Below are 24,065 nucleotides of genomic sequence, written 5' to 3'. Positions count from 1 at the left end.
AATCAGTAAGACTTTAATCGGCTCCTTGGGACCTTCAAAAGCTGTTTATGCACCCTGCACTTAGTTACCACACTGTACTTTTGTCCCCAGTTGCACAAAGGCCTCGATGACTCATTGCTGTTCAGAGTAACCCTAACAGGCAAAGATAATAATATGTTTTTCCTTTTTACTAAAATTAGCTCGTGTCATTTTGCTTTGTCCTCAACAACGTCTCAGAAATCTAGTATTCTATTTAAAATTACGTTTGTAAACTAAAGTCGTGGTCAGGCCCACTGGTCTCATTCAGCTTCTCTAAATAAACCTTAAGTACACAGAGTAGAAATCCACCCCTTGTTCCCCCAGAGATAACATTAATAATGTAAAAAAAAAAAGAAAAGATAATTAAACCGAGCAAAATTGCTAGCAAATTATTTGCCATTTGTGCCATACTCTAATTACTTCACTGTCAAAGATGGAGCTTTACGCCTACACTTGGTGGAAAATATGCACGTTGAACTCATATCAATTATCCTAACAATGGCTTCTTTTGACAATGCTCTTGACAGCAGTTTAACACAATGCCATGTCTGTACAAAAGCTTAAGGACACAGAAGCTGTTGTTGATGCTTTTCGTCACTGCATAGCTTGTTATTTTGTATTGATAAGCTTATATCCTCTGATTGAACCGTCTTTTATTTGCCTTGATTGGGTATCATTTAACATGCTTAGTTATTGTTTACGGCTAGGCTAATAATCAAACATTCACAAAAGTGGTTGATGAGGGGGCATTTGGTTTCTGGAGAGAGCGGGGAATAATGTGCAGTCGATGAAATGAGAACCAATGGGTGTCCTCAGATTCTAGCACTAGACACAAGGCAGCGTGGTGAGTGTTGAGTGACAAGTGGGATAAGTTAACCTTTTGCTTTGCTCTTTTGTTCACTGCCATCCCATTGTGAGTGGCAGTCAGGACCTTGCCACGGCATGGCAAAGGGGGTGGGGAGGAGAGGGTAGGCATAAACAGGGAGGGGATGGGAGGGTGAGCGAGTGAGAGGAATGAGGATGAGCTGATAGAGGTTGTGGATACAGTGGAAGTAGAGGGAAATAAGCGAGCTAGATTTAGAGTGAGAAGAGCAGCAAGGAGAAGATAACCATGAGTACCAACAGCTGTGGTGGAAAAAAGGGAAAAAAAAAAAAAAAAAAGGAGGATAATGATCAAAACCTGAATAAACATGAGTGGCTTAAAGAAGAGCAGGAGGAGAGGTAAGATAGCAGTGAGGTGATGAGGAAAATTTGCCAGTCCAGAGAGCGAGGGAGTAGTTGCACTGTCATGTTTGTCCCTATTTGGGTCCCTTTGTCCTTGCACTGGTGGAACATATATTAACAGGGATGTTGCACCGACACCATGCACACAGAAACATTCAACTATTCAGTCCTCCCACGCTCTTATCGTTTAAAGATGACAGCTCAAGGCTGGCTAGATATACTGCCTGACCACACAACTGGCAGATGCTGTCCTATTTATAGGCCGGAGCAACTGGAGGGAATGAACAGGATGATTTCAACGGCGAGAGCGAAAAACTCAGAAGAATATATTTCTCACAAGTATTGATGTCTGTCAGCAGAATTATGTTTTTACATGTCATCAGCTTGTCATACTGTCACAGGAAAAAAACTACAGTTTTTGTAATGTTAGAGATCAAGTTAAATCAATGGCAAGAATGATAACATAGATGGAAAAGCGTGTTAGATTATACATAAATATATATAATTCTCTGCCACGGTTGAGTTGAGGGTAGATAACATGTTTTTTCTTTTTACAATTCATGACTGAAAAAGTATTTAGATAGCTGAATTTCAGACCATGCTCACAATGTACTGTATACAGTATAGTAAAGCAGTACACACTTTATATATCCTGGAAATACAATGCTGAATGTCTTTGTATTTTCTCATAAATCACAAAAACGTCAGGCTGTGGCACCTTTTAAGAGAAGAGAAATGTGCCTTTTAACATATTTCCCTCACATCTGGAGAATTTATTTCCAGATTGTACACCTTGATTTAAAAGTACGAGTTTGTCCTCTAGGGTAGAAAAGTACACACGTTTTCAAAACCCTTTTTCTGTCTTGCAGTTTGTTAACACAGTAAGTTTTAACAAGAGTCTACAGACATGTTAGCAGCTCTGTAAGACTGAACTGAAGCACACAGATAATGCAGCCTGGTATCACTCCAACGTGTCTATTCCACCTGCACAGATGGAACAGATGATCTCGTGCCAGTGTAACATTTTGCCTTGCATCGGCGTGTGAAGTACATGCATAAATGCTCAGGGTCGAAGAAGAAGGTCACGTGATGGAGGTAAATTGTCTGCACTTATATAACGTGTTTTTACCTTAGCGGTCTACAAAGTTCTTTACAATGTTTCCCATTCACACACACACTCTCAAATTAATGGTGACGATGCAGTCACTGCGTGAGCAAGGTGGCTCACCTGCCATCGGGAGCACCATAAGGTTCGTTTTTTTTTGCCCAAGGTCGCTTTGACATGTGGACGGGTGGAACCTGGGAATTGAACTGCCAACTTTACTCGCTCAACCCACGCTACCATCTGAGTCACAGCCTGAGATCAAACGCAGGTCATTCATCGAGGAGACCAGGGTTCTTTTAAATACATTTCTTTAAAGAAATCTTTTTCTGATCCTAGCCTAACAGTTTTTCTGCCTAATACCATACCATATTTTTTGGGGGATTTTTTTTTTTTTTTTACTAAATCTACCCAAGTGTTTTTTGGTGGTTAAACCTAAGGCATCTTACTTTTCATGACAAGGCAAAGCAAAAGGTGACTCTGACACAGTAACCTGTATTGGACTGATTGGGGTTTGGATGATGTCAGAATGCAAAACATGCAAACAATGCTAACAGCCAATATGCTTATGTTTTGGAGGTAAAACGTGTACCATGTTCATCCTTTCTGTTTACAGTAGAGGTGGAACTGTTCAAGTAAAAAAATACAACCCATTTGGTTTCACTGGTCACGGTTCGGGTATGTCTGTATTGTTTGGTTCATTTGAAATAGGCTGTGAAGCATGCGTAGAAAAACTAAAATTATTAGGGAAGAAAAGCCTCGTATCAGCAAACATGACATGCGTTACTTTGGTCTGCTGTACGAGGGCATTATGTGTTTAGTGTTACCTGTGATGATGAAGGAAAAACAAATTGGTGGATAAAACGTCAACTGTGTGCAATGTACTTCCAATATGATGAAGTATTTAAATAGACTTCACCCCAGTGTGTCCCTTGACAGTGTAAGCAGGATAGCAGAGTGGCGGTGACTTTAAAATATTTTTTCATAAGGTGCTTTTTTCATAAGCCCCTGCAGGTTTCCATCACTTTTTAAAGAATACATTTGGAACGAAGCAGGTAGAAAACACAGCCATCTGGCCACTCTAATGTGCAGTAATTTGTTGAGTGTTCTGTCCCACTGAGTCCTCTTCTCACACCACACCACTAGTGACCCTCCATTTTCATCTAACCCCTGCCAAGGTAACGTCAAGGAGGATTTAATTCATTTCCTGTCATGTCCCTGTAAGCAAATAGCCTTTGAAAAACTCATTGTGCAGTTCTGTTGTCTTTTTTTTCATGTTTTACTTTCCTCCAACTGAAATGATTAATGTTGAAATTAGGGTTTCTTTGACAGTGTTGCCATCGATAAAGTAACATCGATGAGTCCTCCATCAGATTCTCTATTTATGACAACCCGTTCTTCACTGTGCTCTCAACATGATGTGATGCTGCCCTTTCCCTATTATTGTTCCGGTGAATTTTATAATGCTGCATAAATCCGGGTAATGGATTTGTTTGTGTTTTTATGTTGTTTCACCAGCTCTGCACATGGGGAGGATGATCAGACCATTTTACCAGCCCCTGTTAATTACCCAGCAGTTATTTTAATCCATCATAAGCTCTTCATTGGCCTGTAGAAAAGCTGCTGCGGCCTTAATCAGCTAAGTGATATTGTGGCAGAGGTGTATTTTTCATTTAATCCCTTCACAATGTGAGACTCACTACTCAGCATCCATGTGGGGTTAACCTTTCACTGGTTGCTTGTGTTTGCACAAAATCGATACAAGTGGTCGAGTTCATGGCAAAGAAAATGATTGCTTGCTCTTCAGAAGACCAGCTGATTAGAAAGGCAGATTTATACTCATCTCAGCTGTTCATAAATAGTAATAATAAACCAGTGATTCTCAACTGGCGTGGATTCTTCTGCCACAAAGTACCACCAGCGTTGACACAAGAAGTCCTAAAAACTAGTCAGAATCTAAGCATGAATTAAAAATGGAAAAGTGATGTAAAACCGATCATAACATCCAGCTGCTGCCAATGCAAGCAATACGGTAGAAGCACAAATGTATATTCAACCAAACCTACTGAAAAAAGAAAATACACAGAATAAGATAGACGTCTAAATAAATGTCAGAATATCATAATATCAGTTTAGAAATAATCTAAATATTTAAACAGATGTACATCTACATATTCACTCTGGCTGTATCTGAGGTCTCTCGTTGTTTACAACAGAATGCACCATGTTTGATGGCTACCATTCATTTGACTTTCCAAATTCTTTATTGTGTAAATTTGTTTACTACATAGTGCAATAACAAAATTCATTATGATAATTGTAATGTCCATGGCAGGCTACTCTGCTAAAACTCCCACAATGCTCTTTTCCAGTTTATTGATGCGAAAATTACAGGTGTGGGCCTGCCTCAACCGCTGTCATTGATGATGCAAAATGATGATAATGATAAGTATGAGTTTGAAATCTCAATTCAACAGTGAAAAATTAGTAAAGCATTGAGTGTGTATTATGTGGTGAGCAGTGAATGAGTGAACAAGCGTGGGATTTTGGACGCAGACAACATTTTTTCCCACCGGTGTTCGGCTTAAGATGAACTTTCCGTTGCTAGTAGCAACCACTACTGGCAGAGGTCCAAAGCTGCTTGACCGTCATTGTTACATCCACCATTTTGGTAGAAGTTAGTTTTTCTATGAGCTTACTATGTGCCACCAGCTGTCTGCTCTGGTGAGTCAATTTTGAATTATGCTACTTTGTAGATGGATTGCTGTGTTGTTCTTCCAATAACTTGACTGCTGATTCTTATTATATTAATTTACAGCACCAGTTTACTTTTTACTCTGCTAACTACTTTTTAACAAACCGTTGGACTTTTCTTATTTATTGAAACCTCACTGTTTTTATACTTGGAGTCACTGTTGTCCAATACGGTGTTCACAGTTATCACAGTGGACACCATTCAATACTATCCACACACAATGAGCCATTCCCATTAGGCATTGCAGCTGAATTTCACTGCATTGCTTAACTGCCATATAAAATACGCAGGGGATGAGATATTTTGTTGTTGTTTTATTGGGTGAATGAATTGAACTGCTGCTGACCTAACGAATTTTATCTTGAATAAATGCCATCCTGATTGTTTCGGGCTTCTGATCATAGGAGAGGTGTTTATGTTGCCGTGGGGTTTTGTGTGGAATTTGCATAAATGTAGACAGTTTATGTTTTTGTTGTTCAACAAAACAGTAAAGAATGTGTGAGAAACAGTATATCACAGGGCTTGGACGTGTTTATGTTTTATTCGATGTGTGTATGTAGGTGTGTTTATGGAGCACTATGTTCAGAGCTGTGACAGTTAATTTGGATCCCTGTTCACTGTTTACTGTACTCTCGTGCTACTGAATAGTCATTGTTTATGCTGTCGGCTTCTTTACACCCTTTTGAAAGAGATTTCAAAGGCATAATACTACTTCGTTTTGATGCACAGGTCATCTTTCGGCCACATTACACCTGTTATGTAACCGACAGCCCGGTTCTGTGGATTATAAAAACCTGTACTCCTATACCTGAGCCATTCACACCATACAGTGCGAATGGCACAGCGGAGGCCCTGTCGGCGCCGTGGACTGACACACAGTGAAGAATATGTATTCCTGAAGCTTTTCTTTAGAATAGCCGGAGTCAGCAATGTCTAGCAACTGCTGAGCTGCACCTGCCACAGAGAGAAGCAGGGAGAGAGGGCAGAATACAGAAAGGGAGTGATGCAGAGAGGTCAAGGCTGTTAAATGCTGGATCTGCTTAGCAGGCCTACAGCTTTTGTCCTCTGCGCTGAACAGGAACAGCTGGTCAGTATCGCTCTCCTGTAGTGGGATAGTTCTACGTCACGTAGCCTCAACATCTGCAACAGATGTCTCATTTGGCAGTTCTCAGACTCTTCTTGCAGGGAGCTCAGAGACATTCATAAGTATCCAATTATAAAAGGAAAAAAAACCCCAGAGGATTGTGAAAGTGATTTTGGCTCGGGAGTCAAAAGACTTGGTCTGTTGATTAACTTCATGAAAAGCGTCAATTCACTTAAATGCCACGTCTGATCTGTATTCAAAGAAATCATGAGCGCCGTGCTAAATGTCACCATGACTTGGGATTTTAGTAATCTTTTAAATTGAGTAAACAGGGCCAGCCTCGTGGTGAAGTGTTGAAACAAGTTTTAACAGAGCCCCATAAACACTGAGATAAAAAAAAAAAATAATTGGGAGAGAGTGAGAGCAATGCAATGCAGATTTTTATGGAGGGTCTTTTTAGGAAATGGGCAAGTTATGTTTGGTCTGCGATAAAATCCGTATTACAGTACTGCTCTAATTAGAGAGAGTGGCAGTCATGTTGAGTTTTTGTTCATTTATGTCATCACACTCTCCATGATGCCTCACTGGCAGACAGCTGAAGGCCGACATTAAAGTATTCTCATCGCTTTTCAACCTGGCATGTTTGACTGAGGATGTTCTGGGGGGGGGGGGGGGGGGGGGGGGGGGGGGGGGGGGGGGGGGGGGGATTGTGTGCGAGGCTGACTGATGGCTTCTGGGTGGTAAGCCTGTCTATCTGCCTTTGAAGGACAAATGCAGAAAAAAAAAGATGTGTTTTAAATTTGGCATCAGAGGATATTATTTGGGTCATTTTGCACTGTCAGCCGCTGACGTCAAACTATCAGGCAAAATGTATTCTGGCTGTTCCCTATAATTGTGGCTTGAAAGACATTTAGCACCTGTATGGATTTTCCAATGTGACAGCTGCATCTGATCTGTGACGAATGGCCAAAAGAGCAAAAAAGATCGCCTGCACACATGCCACACATAAGGTAACAAGCTGCCTGTTACACATGCACATGAACACACAACATATGTTTTCCCTATCACAGGTCTCGCAGCCCCATGTCTTATTCATGTCGCTACCGTCTCTGGTGTGACAGATTTATAACGAGCTGTAGAGAACACCATGACAGATGTTAGTGCTTTGCCACAACCCCAAACAGCCCCCAACCACCACTGGGGTTTGGCCATCAATACTACTCTACCTGTTAGAGCGAGTGAGAGTTAGCCATGGAGAGAGAGGGAGGAGGGGTGGGGTAGCCCAGAGGAGATGTCCTGTCCAATCAGACTGATGCCGATGAGGCCCTCGGCCTCAGTCCGTTGTTATACATCGCATTCCCATAAGTTACTAGCATCATTTCTCTTTGTATACACTGTTATGCTTTGACATTATTGAGCTGCCGAAAGTGTGCTGAGATGACAGAGATGAGCGAGGCAGGGTGGGTGTATAAATGCTGGGAGAGAATTAGTTTGTTTGTGCATGGTGGTATGAATATGTGGCTTCTTGTGTGTGTGGTTATGTGCTGAAATGTGTGAGTGTTTGAAAAGTGGTTTTGTGTTTCTGGTGCGAGGCAGTGTTGCTCGCGAAAACAGTCTCGGTGATGGAAGCTTGTAACCCCCACACACCTGATCCCCCCTGCCTCACTCACTCCTGGTGCTGACTAGCTCAGAGGGAAGTGTGTATAATTTACTACCCACCACCTGCACCATTGGCTGCAAGAAGCCTTCATTCCAGGATGGAAGACAAAGAGCAGAAAATCAGCCCCTGAGTAAATCCTATTAGAGGCTAAACAGAAGTCAGCCAAAGAAATGCTCTGTGGCTATGTCCGATGTCACCCTTTACAGGCCGAGGGAGGAGAGAGATGGGTGGGGTTGGGACTGGAATAGGAGTGCTGGTGAAGCAGAGTGAACTGGGGAGCGAGAGTGACGATAAGGGAGAAAGCCGATTGATGGAGATGGATGAAGGCAGAGGGAGAGCTAATGCTGGGAAAAAAGGAGCAGAGGTTATAAAATATTGGGCTGTTTGGAAGACAAGAAGGGCAACGTCATTTGAAACCGCACACTCGGCTCACTAGCCTCATTGATGAAGTGATGCCAAAATGTATTTGGGAGCCATTGTTTGCATTACTGCCCACAGACACGAATGGCGAGTGGGACCATCTGTCACAAGAAGCCCTCCTCAGCCTTCCTCTCCGACTCTCTGTCTCTCTCACATTGCCATGGGTCCTTTACCATGCCCAGGCAGCATGGATTTTATCCAAAGATGAGGCTAAGCTAGTGTGTAAGCTCTCTCTGAGTGAAATCAAAACCCAGCTTAAACCTCATGGGTGAAAGCCTAAAAGAGTGTAGAGGGCAAAACAGGCAGGCATCAGTCAAAATTGGGTCGAATATGCATTGCAGTATGAATATACAGTACATCAATCGGTTTGGCTGATGAATAAGCCTTTCACTTTATTCTCGAGTGAAAATCATCACAAGTTATGGCGTGATTACTGAGCTCATGGTGATATCCAGATTTATTCTTGAGTCACTTTTTTGTGCTCAAGCATCAGCTACATTTCCGTTTCACAGTACATGATGCAGCACATCACAGCTGAGAGCAAGTTGTTATTCTCTTTTACATGGGGCGGTTCACATTATTGCTTGGAAAGGGAGAAATGGACTTCCTTGTCTAACTGGAACAATGAGAATAAACAGACCAAAGCACTTAAGGTCAATATGTCTTACAGCCATCAATACGTCTTACTGATGTACAATATGTCTTACATACATACACATTGTCTCAGCTGAAGATAAGAGGTCAGTCTCCGATGCTGTAAATTATTTGTTACTGTTTCTAAAATGAGTTGTTTACAGGATTTTGTTACGATATCTAATCCTTTGTACTAGCACATCGAGATAAATCTGTCTGGGATTGCTTATGGGATGCATAGGCCTAATTCCTGTTGTACTTTTGCATTCATCAGCAACATCAGTTCTCTGTAAGTGGAGTCAAAGCTAGTTGTCATTGCTTGGTGTTAATTACATCTTGAACAAGCTTGCCACGGTTTTATTGAATCCCCTCGTTTTTTTCTTTTAATCATCTCAATGTAAAGCACATCTAATTAGTTTGCCCTCTCCCCAGAAACACCCAACAGCCAACTGTTGTTAAATGTATGTGCTGTTCTCCAACATAGACTGTATAAAAAGATAGATGTGACCTCGATGACATCACTCATAGGTTTCCTGAAAAATGGAATTTGAAGATGAGTGTGGGCCTGATGCTACCTAACCCCCAGCTAATCCAAAAATGGGCAAAGAGGTGTTGGAGGTGGAGCTGAGCTGGCAGACAGTCTGTTGCTGGAACCTGTTGGCAGTTAGCCAGCTGTGACAGTACGCACCTGTCACAGTATAGTATAAACCTTGGTACAACTTCAATGGGTGAGTTATATAAAAAAAATCCTCCCTATACAGTTGTCATGAATAGGGAGATCAACTATAAAGACCAGAACTGTTTTTTTGTGCCAGGCTGTAAACATGTTAATTTCTGCTGTAAAGTTAGGCATTTTAACATGGGGCTCCATTGGGATTGACTCACTTTTGGAGCCAGCCTCAAGTGGTCATTTGAGGAACTGCAGTTTAGCACATTTCCGCACTGATTGAGTTTGCCACTTTCCCTTCAACACATGACATTCCCAAACTTTTAGAAACCATGGCACCTCTTCACACTGATATTTTTCATATACAGGCATATGTGACTGCCATATTGCCATTCACAGTGCTAGTGGGACTAAAAATATACAGTGAAATATAAAATCATCTTTCAAATTACTCTCTACATCCTGTCGTAATTCAAATAATTTACAATAGAAAAGTTATACATGAAACATACAACATTACGACAACATACAGTGTATGTAAATGTTCCGGTTCACATTATACATTTTTATAAAATTCAGACACCGAATCCCCATCTTTATGCCGGGTAGAGTTGTGCAGCAGTACTCTCTCCAGTGAGTATCTTGTTTACAGCTACACTGATAGATTGCTGTTCTGCACAGGTGTCATGCCTTAACATGTAGAGTGTGAACTGCGTTTTACAAACTGGAAGCTAAGATCTGTCTTTATTTTGTCAGTTTATGGAGGCGCTTTTTTGGGTGGAACCAGATTTTTTTATATTTAAGTAATGTACTTTGAGGTTATACCTTGTCGAAGAGAGCGTGTTCTCACAAAGATATCACTATATTTGTATTTGTTGTTGGTTTTTCAAAGCTCCAACCTGTGAACCGACCACAGATGAAGAGGTTTTATGCAGCCTCAAAGGCTTCTGACTTGTTGTAACAGGTTAAAGAGGATCACTTTACTCTGAGAAGGCAGCAGTGACAGGAACAGCGTTAATATGCTGTTTGCATCTCTGAGCCTTTTCAAACCCACGGCAATGTGAATGATTCATTCTTTCACTTGATCAAGTCAGAAAAGGTTCATCATCTCACATTATTGTGTCACTCTGAGATACTCAGACAATTTGTTTCCAAAGCATTTGCTTTTGCTCCAGTTTTTCCACTGTCACTTCAATCACTCCATGTTTACTTTTCTCACAAAGGAGCAGAGCACATTGGGATTATGTAAATAATTACAATGAGCATGATATAGCATTTACTGCATGTCTAATTGTGGGTTTAAATGTCTTGCGCCTGTCATGTTTGGTACATCTCTGAGCGCTTTGCTTTGAGCCTTGACATGTTTTTTTTGGTGTGTTATTGTGCCGTTTAAAATCTGCAACACTGCAACAACTGCTGTGACCCAGGTTCAACCTCACACAGTCATGATTTCAGCCTGGTCCTGTGCTCGAATAAACACAACCTCCAAAGGTGTAGAAGTTCAGGTAGACATACACAGAGTTACAGAGATACTGTAAAACTTAATCTGCCCTTTAAGCATGAGAATTGGTTTCAGGGGCCAAAATCAGTGTTATAAACTGTGTGTGTGTGTGACACAATTTAAGGATTTAAAGCCAGTACGCTCTCAAAGCAACTTTGAATTTAGATATGCCAGCAACATTTCTCTTGGGATGGCAGTCTCTGTTCGTTTGTCCACCACTTTGTTCCCGTTTAAATTAATGAGCATTGATTACTGTGACATTTTATACAGATGTCTATGATATCCCAGAGGATGAATCTCAATGACCATCACGATCTCTTGACATTTGAGTTCTTAAAATGATGTGTATTTTTTTTTTTTTTTGCAGTTTAGAATTATGGTGTTAGCATTCAGCTGAAATCAGGAAGTTTAAATTGTGTTCAGTAATTTATTAATACTGGATTTTCTGACAAAGACAACATCATCCCCCACAGATATTTCTGACATAGCTAGGTTTTCATACAAGTTGGGTTAAACATGTCCTCTTTTAAACACCATAACTATTGGGGTTTTTCAAAATAATAATAAACTGTATTTGTATAGCACCTTTCAAACAAGAAATGCAGCTCAAAGTGCTTCACAGCAAGATAATCACATGCAATGCTTCACATAAAAACAGATCTAGAGCAACATAAAAACGTGTTCAAATGTAATAAAAAAAAAAGGAAAATTAAATAAAATGCATAAGAACAATTAAAGTTGAACACAAGACATCACATTAATTTAATTTAAAACAGTTAAAATTAGATTAAAATAAATTAAATGAAATGTTACATTTTGATAACTATCTAATTTTTCCCACCAGTACTAGTTCTGTATTTGTTTTGTCTTTTTCTGGCTTGACTTAACTGATCTCTTGGTGGTCTAAAACAACCCCATAATAGATGCCACTTAGAGAGCAAAGTGAATCCACAGAAGGGGTTTAGCTACCAGAAGCGTGGAACTCAATGTGATTTTGTCCTCCAGATAAGTGCAGACATTTTATATATGAGTTCAGGATGTGAAGGTACATGACAACTGGCTTTAAATATTTGAAGCATGTTCCTCGATTCCCGCATCAGGGAATTGCATTATGCATTTTCTCATTATTATATGAATTCCATGTGTATACTTAAATCCTCACAGTGTCCCAATCCTCTGTGCAGTCTTTAAAGAGGAGCAGTGTACCAAGGGTCATGCCTTAGGTTCATGTTTTTGTTTTCTGTATGAGGAAAAAGAACTGCGTACGTGTCTTTTTAAGAACAATATAGCTTTGGTTTTGTGTAAACAGAAGGAAAATCAGACCTTAAACAACCAGACTGACTCTTCTGCTCGAACAGCAGCAGATTTTTCTTCATACATTTGTATAAAGTTATTTTGATGATAGACGAGGGAAAGGAGCACAAGAACATTTTCACACTGGCAGATGCAACACCCACTGACTTCCAAACGATGATATGATTTGCCCATGTGTGGCGCACTCCTAACAGGGTGTTTGAGAGTTTATCCAGGTAGAAATTGGATTAAGGTACACAAACACAGAAAGCAAAAGAAACAAACAAAACCCCACTCTCAGGCAAAAATAACATCTGTGCCAGTGATTTTCAAGCACTTAGACCTTATTTCTCTGTGCCTTCACCACTAGCATAGCAGAAAACGCTGTGTCCCGGGCAACAACAATGAAAATGTAATGAAATGCGTAGAAGTGCTGCATCTTCAAGAGGTCAAACGTGGGGAACACAATTAAAAGTTTCAGTATGTAGGGCATCATCTTTCCCATACTATAACGGTATCACAGTCAGAAAAAAGATGCCTTGAAGGAACTATGAAAATATACAAAAGCTGAGTAGGAAGAGAAGCAGATTGCCTCACGGGGAATAGAAGAGGAAGAGTAGTGGAGGAGGAGGTGGCAGCGTTTCAGATCATGTCTCCATCTTCCTCTTTTCTCTTGAATAGCAGGAGGATGTCAGTCAAGGCAATGCATTCATTTCTGGCATTGGTAGCTTCCTCTTAGCAATGCCCCGGCAGTCCATGCAACCAGGAAGAGAGGCGAAAAAAAAACGAGGCATCTCCCGATTGAATAGTTGTCCCTCACTGACACACCGCATGCCCACTCACCATCATAACAAAGCCTCTTTTTAACAGGACAAAAATGGAAAGTCTGGGCCACAGGCACATTTATTCCGGCACAAACAGTGTGCATGATTGTTGTCACATGCCTGTATGTGGCTACTGAGAGTTACTACTGTGTGTGTGTGTGTGTGTGTGTGTGTGTGTGTGTGTGTGTGTGTGTGTGTGTGTGTGTGTGTGTGTGTGTGTGTGTGTGTGTGTGTGTGTGTGTGTGTGCAGGATGCAGATGTGAATGTGAAAGTACAACAAACTAGCTGGTTGCTCTTCCTACATCGGCATGTTAATGAGTTTCAATCCTTCAAAAACCCCATAACAAGATGTCAAGATACCACAACGCTGCATGCTTCTGATGCACCATGCTTCCTTTCTTGTTCATGTATCCCTCTTTCGTCCTGCACTTGGACTGCGTAATCTAATGCCTTGATCCAATGCATTGGTTGATATGGAAACTGCTCCCTATGTGAGAAAACAATTTTTCTCTGTCCAACTGTTGACAAGGGAAAAACAAATGGAGGGACCTGAAGACGGTAGGCGCTGGCGGCATAAAAATAAAGGCACTTGCAGGAACAAGTCGGTGGCATTTTAAATATCTGTCACAGGAGCAATGATTACCTGCCTCTCAATAACCACATGATCAGGGATGTTTGGGGCATTGTTTTCAAATGCTGATGCTGACTCTCTGGGAATTCTTATTATGTCTGTTAATATGACTGAGCAGTGGCTCCTTCAAATCAGACACTCTTTTCAGGGGAGCAGCCGAATGTGATTCTGTGTGGCGTAGAAAACGGAGGTGATACCGTGGATTAGCGACAGGAATATTCAGTGAAGACCTGCGTCAGGAAAAAGAAAGAGAGGGAGCAGGAGCAGCAACACTCGGTTCTTTCCCTTTTAAGCCCAGAGGAGAGGAAAGTACATCAGCCAGAAAAGTCAAAGTTGGTGCAGCTCCTGGGATTTGCTTTGCTTTTGTTGGTTCCCACAGGATGAGCGGTGGTGGAATCATTGCGGTGTGGGTTTATGAGATGTCTTTCTGTTTAAATATTTCAAGGGCTGGTCCTATTCCGTGTTGTTTAGTTTGAGTATCTTTTGATGCCACACATCTGTTTTTGGTTTCAGGTTAGTTAAGTGGAGTTAAGTACTTAAGCTAAATTAATTTTTAATGCTGGTTGGCTTTTCTGGGTTTGATTGGAACAATATTAACTTGATTTAACCGGGATCAGAACTATTCCTTTTTTTATTTTTTTATTTTGTAGATTAAAAAGTGTATGCCCATCATCATGTCAGTTGTTTAGGATTGATACACACTTTTGTTACGTGCCAAATGAGGAGCTTGCCACTGTTTGTATTCATTAATGCGTCTGTTAATACATTTGTCTGGTGGTGTGTGTTGGTGTGTGCGTATAGTCTTTCGCAGAGGCTCAGTTTCATCCCCTCAGTGAGGAACGGGCTCACGGCTTTTAGGATTTTGCTTTAAACGGTGTAAATCTCTGATTAAGTTTTCCTCTATCGGAGCACAAGGTCTCAATAAGGAAGGCTCTTGGAATGTGTCATCAATAATCTCGATAGTCCTGTAATGCCTTTCAATCCTCAATTGTCCCTGCTGTCAATGCCAATTCAGGTTTTGCTATCCTTTTTAAACTCACCCGTACCACAGCTGTTATCATGGTTTCTAATCCAACACAGCCGATCTCAACTCCTTTTATTGCTTCTTAATGTCACCCTTTTACTCTATTTCTCATTCTGTGCGCACTATGAATAGTTTATCCTGCTGCTGTGTCGCAGGAAGAGGAAAAGGCGTAGAAACTTTGTCACTGCTGCTCTCAGTGGGTTTCACATGGTGCTGGTTTTTGGTGAGGATCAATGTTGGTCTTCAAACACAAAGAACAAGAGCACAGTAGCGGCGTTTTCTTTGACGTTGTTTGACCCTGGATAAGCTCGGCAGTGTTCATTATTGATTAGGTTTAATATTACAATGGACCTTGAATTTAACAGGGGGTATTAACTATAAAGTCTCAAAGGCTTCAGTAAGCGTGTACACAGTGTTGTATATATACAGTGCAGCTCAATAAATAACGTAAAATGTGCAAAGTTTGCTTCGGATTCAGGCCAAAATTTTACAGAAACCTTTTTTTCGGGAGCACATAGATTTTATTTTGGCAGGTTAATTTCCAGTAATTGAGTTTTGTATCATATCACAATTATACAATCTTTTTTTTATTAATTTATTTTTTAATCTTTTTAATGTTCATCATGGTTTGTTTATTGAACATTTTTCACTTGACCCAGCTGATAATCCGGACCCAAACAGATACATAAAATCTCTGCCTTACAATATGTTCACTCTCCAGACCTAAGTGTTAAAAAGTCATATCAGCAGCTGCTACTGAATGAAAGAGATCCACTTTCATCTATTCCCTCTGCCTGAGGATTTCATCTCAGGAGTTCACTTCTTGAACCTTAAGGCTACCGCTGACTCTCTAATGATGTGTGCATTTGCTCTTTTTACACATAGTGGGTTAAGGCCTTTTTTGGCCTCCGTTCACAGAGCCTCCGGAGGAGTGGGTGCCTGTATAGGGAATAAAGTTTTGCTAATCTTTCCCTGGAGTTGTCTCATCCTCATCACAGTGTGGCGTCAATTCTGGGCTCATTCCCAGAGTCATCACCGTCTCACAGTGTAACAACCCTGTGATTACGTCTGATCAGCACTGTTTGAGCAAAAGGATTTGGCCATCCCGTTTGAATTGATGATTCTCTCGTTTAGTTCCCCGTAGGGATCCAGCTTCTAAATGACCTCACCTCCCTCTGCTAAAAGTTGTAATGATCAAAGGAAAGGATGCCTTTCCATCCACTCAGCAGAAATCACTGTAGTCCAGAGTTAAGGTCACACAATTAATACAGATCCTTTGAAGTTTCCTCTTATTACATATAGAATATTTCAGAATGAAATTATGGCCATCCATGAACATGAATTCATGAATACAGTATAGGCACTGGAACACAATGACAAACAGTCATATTGGAAAGCACTGCTGCAGTAAAGGGCTTTTAATGTTGTTACTGTAATAAATATACCCTTGGTTTTTATAAAGGAAAAAAGCTTTATGGCTATTCTCATGTCAACCTCAAACTGTAGTTGTCTTTACTGTTTAGAGAAGATTAGAAATGACTTCATACTTTAACTGCTAAGTGGAGTTCTTGTTAAAAAAAAAACAAAGATAGTAGTACCGTTCATAATTGTTATTTTATTTACCTTAATATTACAGATTGAAAATCATATGTAAAACTTTTTCAATTAATTTTTCATTAACTATTTTTAATTTTCATAATAATAATAATAATAGAATAATATTTATGTTGGTCTCTCTCTCTCTCTCTCTCTCTCTCTCTCTCTCTCTCTCTCTCTCTCTCTCTCTCTCTCTCTCTATCACATATAGCAATATGTTTACCTTCTCATTTTCGCATAAATAGAAACTAAACACTTTCAGTATGTGCTGTCAAACAAGTAGTAAACTCAGTGCCACCATTGCTGCAATAACCTCCTGTTCTTTGTAATAAGCTAGGTCTATATTGGAGAAATAATAATACAAAAAAAAAAAACTACCTTATATGACAGCCTGGCATATAAGCATGAAAAATCATTATTCTTTGTAGCTTGAGTTTCTTTGCACTTGTTATACTGTACAAACTATATATGTTGGTTTTTTTTATGCATTGCTTGTACATAATAGCTGTGCTTAACCAAATATAGTTGATTTTGATGTTTAAAATACATTTTCTCCACCCACAGTTTGGAGCAGTGAAGCAGCTTTTGCATTTTCCTCACCACATTCAATATTCAGTCAATGGAGACGGAGCCCCTTTAGTATTTACCTCACATGCTTTATTACAAAGGACAAGATATAACCTGATGAGTGTGACCTTTCCATCACACATGATAATTGTGCCAAAAAAGGGAGGATGACTTCTCCCTTCTTCAGTAGGAAAGTAGTTGCCTGGCAGCGCCCTTCTGCTTTTCACAGACACAGCACAAAGTTAGCTATAGCAACCCGCTGACGCTCCAATGTTCAATCTGCAGATCTCCGTCTTTGTTACTGAACACTAATGACCCTTTCAAGAACAGAGAAACACGGTGCTACACTTTTCCTTTTGCAGATGTGTTCATGTTTATTTTGCATTTTCGTCTACTTTGTCCATGCTCAGTCTCAAGAGGCAATCTCATTACAGAGTCAATTTTAAAATTCAGTTCCTCTTGTTTCTCATTACTTTTTTTCATCTCCCTTTTGTTGTGTGTTTGTTTTCAGCCTAATAATGTGCTCTGTTACTGCATTTTTTCTCATTGTACCTCCCCACTCATATGGATTGGTTCTGCGGTGGATTTCCCTGAGGGTTGTGGGTAATGCTAAAGCCTGTCAGAGGTCTTACTTGAATGCTAGCTCTTTGAGTATCACATATATCATAAAAATGAGTCGATGCTAATGAATTTAACTGTGAATGCACTACCTCTAATTCACGGGATGCTGGCTGCCAGTTTTCACTCTATCTGTTGTGAATATACAGCCTGCATAAATACCTCAAACTCCCTTCTGCTTACGAGGGAAAATAAAGTTCTGGTGTTGTGCCATGGGCTTTTCCGATGTGATTAGGCTTTCATTAATGGGTATACACACCCAGAATTATACTGCTTATGTCCAACAAATCTGTTCATTTTCACATACCCAGCTTGTGTTTTGGGCACGCAGACAAACAAACTTACACAAACTTGAATACTCAAGCTTTTTACACACTTTTACAAGCGTTTACAGTGCTGCACACACTGTAATGGGGTTACACAAAGCCCTTTTACAATGTTTCTCCCTCTGTCTCAGCCCCTCTCATGTAGTCATTATGGTGTTGTTTGAAGCTGAGCTAATATTTGCCCTGGGTTATTAACCTCGTTGTAACATTCATGAGGTCTCAACCTCACTGTCTGTGTGTGCGCTCCAGTTTGCAGCCCTTTAGGTGACTTTGAAGGTGTATAATCACACAGAATAAAAATAATACAAATTGCACAGAACACAGAATAAAACAGAGACGATATTTTAACACTTTGTGACCCAGATTTATTGCAAGGGGCTTTTATATTTTAAATTGGTAGTGAGATAATTTGATTTAGGTCACATATGGGTTAAAAAAAAATCAGATAGTTCTTGCTTAAATCCTGCCAAAGGATAAAACCGTGTCCTTTAGGGTGGGAAATGGGTTGTGATTCATGTACAGATCATGCAGCCATTTGGTATGGGCTATTATCCTGCATATGATTATCATTATTCTCTTTTGCCTGTTAATCATGGCAATCTCCTAGGGTAGGTTGGCAAGGTGATCACATTTAATCTGGCTGTGTAAAGACCACACCACAGAGGTTGTTTTATCACTTAGAAGAGGAGGTTTGCATTATCCAAATGAAAAACAAGCTGGAGAACAGGCTGATTTGTCACAGGCTGATTAGACCTCTCTCTGGCGCTCCTCTTTGCTCCTGCAGGAGCTCTTCAAGGGCATTGTGAGACACAGGGGGGCCCTGTATGCACAACACTACTGTTTATTTCCACATTTATACGGACAAAGTTGAAAATCTGCCACCCACTGATGGCTATAAGTCTTCAGTTATTGCATGGTCACAGCATGCATCTTTGCTTTCCTTCTATGTATACAGAATTGTGTTATGACAATATTAGTTTTTTAGTAGGAACTAAGGTATTCAATTTTGAGAAGAATAATACTTTTGCTTTAAAATGAAGAGCTTGAGGCAGCAGACAAAAAGCTATCAAATAAATAGCACAGTGGGTGTCAGCCATCAAAATTCTAAACAATAGGGTCAGAACAAATGACGAACAAGAGCCGCAAGGAAACATCCATTCTTATTCACGTATTTATGAATTCTACAAAACTGTCAACATAGCCGTGGTGTTCATTCTGGTTTTCTCAGACGATGTGTTGTGAAAGAATCAAACAATTGTTACAGTGCAGACTTTTATGTAAGTTTTCTAGAAACATGACCCAAAGATTTCCTTTGTTTTATAATAAATGTTGGAGGAATTTGACGGCGTGTGTGAGTCACTGCTGATGTATGTTTGTGTGTTTTCAGATTAGCTCACCTCGTAGGACGAGAACATGATTGCACAGTAGAACAGGATAAATTACCAGATTGCATAATGCGTAATAGGGCGTCTCTGTCCTCTCTCCCTGGGGGCTGGACAATTACATAAACATTTAAATATATCGTGTTGTAGGGGTCATTCTTCTCCCTCGAGCAATCACAAGCTCAGCCTCACTAATTACTTTTTGCCCTTTGTCCCCATCACTGGCCAACAGGTAGTGGAGTTAAAGTTGCTGTTGTCTCCATTCTTACCAGTCTCGTCTACAAAGTGGCTCACTGGAGCCTGAGTTGTGATATAGTCAGTAAGGAAGCCATGCCTCACTCACAAGTCTGTAGTGTTTGCCCTTATGTTAGCAAATATTTACATCTCTTCTGATTAAGCATCCTTGAACCAGGTTTCTGCAAGTTCTGAGTGTACGACTGCAGCTGATGAGTGAACAAACACTCTAGGTGTAAGGCTTTATTAAGTATCATGTTATAATTATTATTCAAAGAGCCTGTTCGCATAACAGCTTGCTCCTGCATTTAGTTGTCAGTCTGTAACATGAGATAAGGCAAATAGTGTGAAACCCTCTTGACATCTGTGGGTGATCTGGCTGTACATTTGAACATAACAAGACCAAGAGCTTCCAATTTAAACACAAGAAAGTCAGAAGAAGCGAGGCTAGTGTGTTTTACATCATTTCAAAACTAAAATGTGTTACATTATGATCTGTATTTTTCACTGTTTTCGTGATAGCCTAAACAATTATTCAATTCCAAAAAGAGAAAGATGAGTCAGTAATGAAAATAATTCTTTGGCTATTTGTGGTCCAAATATTTGTCATGAAGTCCGTAACCTTGTCACCTCCATAACCGCACATCGACCTCCGAAGAGAAAAGGAGAGGGATGATAATAACTTCCCCCGGGGAAACTTGGACTCAGAGGACACGGGTCGATGCTGGCTGGGTGCGGGGGCTTATGAAACTCTTTATGCAGCATCTCCAGTCATGCTTTCAGATGAGCAGTGTATCAGCAGGCATTGCAGAGCAACAGAATGAGCAGAGCACTGAGGGCTCTGTTGCAGAGAGTGCGTTATCCAGTATGTTGCAGAGTAGAAGTGAATAGATGTCTGCCTGACGGCCTTCATTGGCTTTTTCACCATGTATGCCAAATAAAAATATAAATATTGAGTTCAATGTAATGTTAGTGTTAGATAATGGTAAAATGCATGCAATAAAATATGTGATCCAGTATCACTGCAGGACACTGTCAGTGTCACGTTTTTCCTCACCTCGGCGTTAAAAGTAAGGTCAATTAGCGTTTGGAAAAGATTTGTTAAAAAAAACGCATCCTTTCTCACAGACTTGAATCCTGGTCTCCCGGGTGAAAGTCCTCAGTTTGATTACTCCAACCACCCACAACCGAATCCCTTACTCAGACTTCATCACTCTTTTTAGTTTGTCACTTCGACTTCCTTCTTCGACACCTCTCATATGTGCGTGTACCTTTTTCACACCAAGGCGAGGCAAAACGTGACGCTGACATGACCTCGCAGACTGAAAGTTGTATAAGAGGCTTTTTCGTGTGATACCAGGCTTTCAATTGGGATGTAGAATCATTGGGTTTAAAATAATCTGATCACTCTGGGAATAATTTACATTTACTCAAATGTACTTCAGTTCCATTTTAGTTACTTTAGTTACATTATTATTATATTATTAATTCAGATAAATACAGATGTGCGCAGCAGAATTGTTTTTTCCCCCTTTGTTTCTACATGAATCATCTCAACCCATGAGATTTATCTTGTGACTCAATGGAGGGTGGGACTCTTTTAAGACCACATCATGCTGTTTTTCTGCAGCTTGTCTTCATTCATCTTCCATTAATGCTGCTGTATTGAGCTTCCTCTACCTATTCCCAGAAACTCACTTGTTCGCGTTGAGATGATGAGGGCTTCTTTTTGTGATCCATTCGCAGTAATTCGCAGTAACACAGTAAATGTACTCTCCCCACTGTAATTCACATACTTCATTTTCCCATTGAGTAGTACTTGTACTCCCATATAGCCTCACAGGCTCATAATTTTAACAGTAATCGGCTGCTGCTGGACACCGAACACATTCCTGGATCCCAGGGGCAATATTCACAAAACACCTGATGGCTAAACATAGCTTCGAACTTGCAGAGTTAAGAGAAACTCCTAAATATAAGAGTTTTATGAGCCCCAAGTTTTAGACACTTAAGGATTTGGTCCAATAATTCTTAAAGCCTTTTAGTGCTAAAAAACAGCTCCATAAGACGCTAAAGATTGTCCAGAGGACGTCTAAGTCAAGGCAACTCTCAATCAATCAGCTCCTGCAAGTAGCGCACATCATAGGATCAGATATACAGTAGAAAAAAATGCCATCTTGTTGAACTTTTAAAGGCATATTCAGAAGGCTCACATATAAATTACAACAATCCCACTGGTGGTGATGGTTTGTGCAGCAAAAAACACTGACAATGAATCTGTCAGAATTATTAATCAAACCAAAATTAGATCTTCAAAGTCCAGTTTGATTGACAGTATGTACATTTTACAATGACACCAAATTAATTGAATAAATATGCCATTTATGGATTTCCAGATCAAATTTGCACTATTTGTAGAACTGGTCAATTAATGCATGAAGATTTGTTCGGTCAATCTTTTACACTCCTGTCTATCAATGAATTATGATACACTAATTCACTTGAGGCCTTCACCTGTCAAGCAATCACTAGATGATTTCATGCATGAAATATGATCTCTTCCATTGCAGTGTGGCTCATTCCCTCTCCTTCTCTTAGTTTAGGAGTTGTCTTAGCTCTTTCCTAAAAGTGTCTCTGAGCAGCTGTGTGAAAAGCTCTGAAGAGGAATCTCCTAGTTTGGAAACTTTAGTATCATTTAGTCGGACCTCTAGTGGTAAGATACGATCTGTAGTGAATAAGGCCCTCAGGATGTTATGAACTGTCAATCTGGCAGCATTTAAGCTGTGATTCACAAAACGTAGGAGAGGTTTATGCACAGGAGGCCAGTAGGTTAGGGCCCCTGAAGAGATTAGAGTTGGTAGCACAGAGACGACAGTTATGTGGCCGTGAATGTCGAAGCCATTAGCCAGTTTATCGCCCCTGCTCTCCGGGGATTAGCCCACTCACTTTCCCACCATCTTTTCTGAAGACTTTCAAAACCATTTGTAGCACTGCACTTCAATCATGCCTGGGCGCTCCTCCCCTAAAAATGAGAGTTAATACATTTTGCTGGTTAGGGTTGTTTGGCACCATCTGGTCGACAGAAATAACTCGCAGGGAATTTTAGGACTTAAATAGGATTTGAAGATGTGTTGATAGATGCAGCCTGGAGGTGATCGGACTCCATTTATTAATGCTGTGGTTCTAACTACCAATGCTGGCTGGAGAGTGATGTTGCATGTGGGGTGCAGTGTCTATCTCCCATGGGTTTACTTTAATACTACATGTTGAAAGGTAGGGAAAGGTTGATTTTTTTTTTTTTGTCTTTCTCTCACTCATACACACAAATACATCCACATACATATACATGTATGCATCATCCATGCACATTAGTACAACTTAGCAGTGTGCAAATAATATGTTCACTGCATGCTGTGGGTAATATATGCTTTTGTGTTGCATTAGAAGTCATACACTCCAACCATAGAGATTAATTTATGCAAATGTTTCAGTTATTTTATATTGTTGTTTTATATGCATCTCATATTTAGAAAAATACTGAGGAGACTAATGAAATCCTCAGCAACTCCTCTATGATTAATAGTGAGGAATTATGATGAAAGGTATATTTGTGTATGCATCAGTACCAATGTGCATATGCCGCAGTGAACAGATAATGTATTATAATGAGTGATTGTGTATTGTAAACATTTGTATGCATGCTGAGGATTTGATTGCATTCATATATATCTCTATATAGATCTGACATAGACATCTGATTAAATCTCCTGTATACTTGAATGTGTGTGTGTTGTTGACTGTGTGCTGTGTTGCTTAATAAGCGACCAGACACTTTAAAGCTCTTGCTTGTGAATCACCAATTGGTTTTCCCTTGACACAATGATAAGGCAGGCTGTTTGGAAATTAAAAATGCTGCAGTCCCCTTCAGTTCCCCCTTGTTCACCGGAGTTCGCTCTGACGTGGCTGAAAGCAACAAGATCTGAGGAGCTGGCGGCCTATGGCTCATCCCTTTCTCTATCTCTGTATTGATCAATTTGCTGCCTGAGACCCATAATCATTTAGATGGCTGGATTTATTGGGATTAAACTGTCAACAGCCAATCCCTGTGGTGCACAGGCAAGAATGTGGACACAGGTACATCTTTTGCACACATATTGACGTAGAGGGGTTAATGTTGGACTCGGAAGCAGATATTTACTCCAACGTTGGCAGGGTGCTGTAATTTTGTGATGGGGATGGAAATGTAATGCCAAGATTACACAGCATAATGTTCTTGTGTTCTGAGATGGTCCGTGTGTCAGATCATACAGACAGAAATGCTCGTTGTCAGTTGTAGAGAAACATGACACACAGTTCATTAGTTTTCTGTCTGTACCAGCTTTCAGTGATGTACATAGGGGCTCAAAAAGATGATGTCAGAGACCAACTTTACTGTTCCAGCTAGCAGTAGAGAAGTTATAACGCTTGGTAAGGCAGGGAAAAGCAAATTCCTCCCCATGTATTCTT

At 40.3% G+C, this 24,065-nt stretch overlaps 1 protein-coding gene across 3 annotated transcripts in view; it reads left to right on the top strand.

The window, feature by feature from the left end:
* Positions 1 to 24,065, top strand: part of grid1a (glutamate receptor, ionotropic, delta 1a) — a 221,067-nt gene that overhangs the window by 3,120 nt on the left and 193,882 nt on the right. The window lies entirely within an intron of this gene.

This window comes from Brachyistius frenatus, unplaced genomic scaffold (genome assembly GCF_029030835.1).
Source record: "Brachyistius frenatus isolate BFR_SWC_R1_liver_20210118 unplaced genomic scaffold, ASM2903083v1 Contig_13, whole genome shotgun sequence".
Lineage (NCBI taxonomy): Eukaryota > Metazoa > Chordata > Actinopteri > Embiotocidae > Brachyistius > Brachyistius frenatus.
Note: the sequence above shows the minus strand (reverse complement) of the source record. Positions and strands in the feature narration are given on the sequence as shown.